The 4,280-nt window shown below is 56.3% G+C and overlaps 1 pseudogene; it reads left to right on the top strand.

The window, feature by feature from the left end:
- Window positions 1-1,527: 1,527 nt before the first annotated feature.
- LOC102731079 (histo-blood group ABO system transferase 2 pseudogene) lies at window positions 1,528-2,304 on the top strand (annotated as a pseudogene).
- Window positions 2,305-4,280: the final 1,976 nt, after the last annotated feature.

Below are 4,280 nucleotides of genomic sequence, written 5' to 3'. Positions count from 1 at the left end.
GGTGTTCGTGGTTTAAAGAGCATTGGCTGGGACTACAGAAAGGATTATCCAGAGATTGGGGCTAGAGGGGTAGGGATAGATATATTTTCAGGGTGAGGAACAAAATTAAGGGTAAAGAGTTAAGGTTAAAGTTAGAGTTAAAGACAAAGGGTTAGGGGTTAGAGATTAGAGGTTAGAGGGTTAGGGGTTAGGGTTATGGTTGGGTTAGGGTTATGTTTTAGGGTTAGGGTCTCCTTGTCCTCCACTACACAGAGCCCAGTCTCCTCTAGTAATCAGAGTGATCTTTTTGGAACATAACCTATGAACCTCTCTGTGGTCTGCTCCCTCCCTGCCTGTCTTCTCCAGCCTCACCTCTCCCACCACAGGCCCCCCTTCTGTGGTCCACCCAGGTGTGTGGTCATCCCACATGTGCCTCGGGCCTGACTCCAAGTATTTGTATTCGCTGTGCCCTCTGCCAGGAGCACTCTTCTCTCCCCTTGCATCATGTAGGCTTCTCCCCCATTGGCTGGGCCTGGACTTGCCCTCTGGTGACCTGACTCATGTCTGCTGATTGAGTGTGCTTGTCCCCTATTTAAATGTAGTGCCTGCCTTCCCTTTGTGAGCAGTTTACTAACCTGCCAGGTATGGGGCAGGCACAGGGAAGTAGCCCTAGTGCTGGAGCAAAAATATCAGTCTCAGAGGGGCTGACCACACTTGCTGATGATGGGGGAGCTGCTGTCCCCACTTTGGGGAGCAGGTAGTCCCCTCAAAGGGGGACCAGCCAGCTGAAGTGGTTGGACAAGACTTCCAACTTCTTAGGGCCGGGAAGATGTAGACCTTGACCCAGAAGTTTATAACCTTGGATTCAAGACTGGGGCCTAAGCAAGCCCCCTCTTCTTTCACAGTTCTCTTTCTCCTTCTCTGCCCCCGGCCTGTACCTGATTCCTGATCTGGGGGAGTTCGAAGGTGGCCCCTCCTAGAAATACCAGCGGTTTACTGAGGACCTTGTCAGCAAGAGGCCTAGTAGCCTTCAAGCGAGGACCCTATAGGGGGCAGAGACAACTCCGTTGGGGACCAGCGACAGCCCACTCAAAGCAAAGTGGGCAGGTGGTCAGCCCTGCTGCTTCTACCCAGTCTGTAGGGCATAGAGATGAGGGCTGTGCCCAAAGGTGCTCCACTCCTGGCAGATGGGGACAGAACTTGCAGGGGGTCAGCCAGGGGAGGGCACCTGCAGGGTTTGCCCAGGAGCTCAGCACAGGGGGAGTGTTCTTGGCTCCAGCATGCTGACTGTGGGGCTGCATGGGTTTCTAGCCTCTGAAACCTCAGGCTCCCTTTGTAAGATGGAGTGCTGATGGCCCCCATCTCTGGGAGCTGAGGGTAGGGAGGCCCAACCGGCAGACTCGCTCAGGACAGGCCAGGGTGGCTGTTACTTAAAGCGGCCCAGGGCCTGCCCCCTTGAAGAAGGTGCACACGTTCTTGGCCTGAATTTTGGGGTCCTGCCTCTGGCAGTGACCCTCCTCCAGCCCTGTCCCCTGTCCCTGTGGATACATGGTCTTCCTGAAGCTGTTCCTGCAGACGGTGGAGAGGCACTTCACGGTGAGACACAGGGTCACCTACTAGGTCTTCTCCCATCAGCTGGCTGCCGGGCCCCATGTGCCCCTCCGGGCGGGCCGAAGGGTGGTGGTCCTCATGGTAGACACAGGGTCACCTACTACGTCTTCACCGACCAGCTGGCTGCTGGGCCGTGTGCCCCTCCAGGAGGGCCTGAGGGTGGTGGTCCTCGAGGTCCCCAGCACCCCATGCTGGCAGGATGTATCCATGCAGCACAAGGTGATGATGAGCCGCTTCTGTGAGCAGTGCTTCCTCCATGAGGTGGTCGACCTGGTGTGTGCATACGTGGGCATGAAGTTGGGCAACCACGTGAGCATGGGGACCCCATCCCCCCTCTTTGGCACCCTGCACCCCGGTTTCTATGGTGTGGTGTGCGAAGACTTCAGCTGCGAGCACTGGCCTCAGTCCCAGGCCCACATCCCCAGGGACCAGGGTGACCTTTAGTACATGGGGGTCTTTTTTGGGGTGTTGATGGTGGAGGTTCACCGACTGACCTCGGCCTGTCACTAGGAGATGGTGGCCGATGGGGCCAATGGGATCAAGGCTGTGTGGCACGATAAGAGCCACCTGAACAGGTACCTGCTGGACCACAAGCCCACCAAGATGCTGTCCCTGGAGGACCTGCACGACCTGAGGCTGCTGGGCTGGCCCCAGTCACGAAGAAGATGAGATTCGTGGCTGTGCCCAAGAATCACCAGGACATCACCAGGAGCTGTCAGAGCAGGTTCCTACTTCTGTCCCCTCGAGGGAGACTGTGGAGCCCAGCACTGCCCACCTGGGCACGTCCAGGGCCCCCAGCCACACCCACACACAGGAGGCTTGCCTGAGGGCACAAGGTACTCTCTGTGGTTGGTGCGTTTTGATCACTTCTGGGACATTTGCAGCTGTGAACGGCTCCAGTTTTATGTCGGATATTTTTCTGTGTCAATGCTGAACAACCATCTTTAAAAAGAACAATTGAGGGAAAAGGTTTTCTCCCTGGTTCTAAATAGACACCACCTGGTGGGGCTGGGAGCAGCCCTGTAGCAGCCATGGAGCCAAAACGGGCCCTGGCCGGGTCTTCCCTCCCGATCCTTACACCTCACCGCGGCCATGGGGCTTCAGGGTCAGGGGTGCGCCGAGCCACCTCTCAGAACCCCAGTCCCCTGACCACCAGAGGCCTTGGCCGTGGCCGCTAGCTTGACCTCCAGGAGCATGGAGCCCTCTGGGTTCTTTATGGTTCCTGCCTTGGTCTTAAATGGCTATTTCTGCGCTGGTGTTTTCAAAATGTGGGCACTCGCTCTGTCTGGATGCGCGTCCCCTTGGGATTCCTCGGTGCCCACCAGTGGGTTTGCACTTGTGCACTCTCTCTGGACCATCTGCCTGCACTGTGTCTTAGCAAGCATTTGCTGATACCTACTGTGAGCTCAGTCACCAACAAGGGGCAGAGCGTGAGAGCGAGAACTAAGATACAGGCTCCCTGCTCCTGGGCCCTCCTGGGACTCGCGATGGCCCCGACCTCCTGACTCACTTCTTTTGTATTGTGGTGTAATAGATCATACAACTGATACCGTTAAGCACGTTTCAGGGTACAATTCAGTGGCAATAAGTACATTCACTGTTCTGCACCTGCCACCTCCATCCATCACCACAACTTTGTCATCATCCCAAACTGAACCTCTACTCACGAGATCCTAACCCCCTTTCCCCCTCCCCATCCCCGGCACCCACCAGCTCCTTCCACCTCTATGAATCAGAGTGCTCTCCATCCCTCGCAAGTGGGGTCCTCTAGTATCAGTCCTTTAGGGACTGGTTTATTTCACGTACACAGTGGCCTCAGTGTCTGTCCCCATGAGCCTGGACCTGACCCACTTTTCCCCCAGAGGACTGGTTCAGCCTGCCCTCTCCTATCTAAGCCAAGCCTCCTCAGTCCCCTCTGCTCCCCTCACCTTCCTCCTCAGCCTGAAGATGATCCCAGCCAATCTGCAGCTTTGAAGACCCGTTCAGTCCAGATGCCAGGCACATACCCCGGGGGGCCTCAGGCCTCATCTGTCCATGTCAGGTGCCTGCCCCCGCCCTCCACCAGCTGGCCACTTGCACCTTCCACAGGTGTCCCCATCTCAGGAGAGGGAAACACCAAGTCCAGACCCTTGGAATCCTCTGTGACTTCTTGCTTGCTACCAACTCTCCCAGGAGTGAAGTGGCTATGTCCTGAAGAGGATGTTCAGTGTCCGAAACATTTAAAGGCATACATGAGTCTCTGCTGCCTAGGGCAATGGATAACAGTTGGGACAAATAGAAACCAAGCAGAATCACTGGAAGAAAGGCTGAGTGATGAGGAGCTTTAGGGAAGAAGGGCCTGAAAGTCTGACTGTCCCTTCCTGACCTTCAGATGCTCCTCAGTTACTCCTGTGCCTCTGGTGTCTTCCTGGAACCCTGACCTGGCTGTTTTCAGACAGCTGGTCCAGTGGTACCCTCAGTTTCTGGGAGGGGGATTTGCTGGAATCCACAGTGTGTCCTGCGGCCCCACCGGGATCGCTTTTTGAAGGCACATCGTCTGGGCCACCTGAGGACCCAAGACTGTGGGTCTGTGGCCTGGAGGGATTCTGAGCAGAGCTGGTGGGATGGGAGGGCTGCAAGGCCCAGAGGCAGGTTTCCAGAAAGCTGTCTGGGGTCCCTGGCATCCTACCGTTTTTGAATCAAAGCCCTGA

The sequence above is a fragment of the Leptonychotes weddellii genome, unplaced genomic scaffold, assembly GCF_054177405.1.
Source record: "Leptonychotes weddellii isolate Sample4059 unplaced genomic scaffold, ASM5417740v2 HiC_scaffold_3624, whole genome shotgun sequence".
NCBI lineage: Eukaryota > Metazoa > Chordata > Mammalia > Carnivora > Phocidae > Leptonychotes > Leptonychotes weddellii.
Note: the sequence above shows the minus strand (reverse complement) of the source record. Positions and strands in the feature narration are given on the sequence as shown.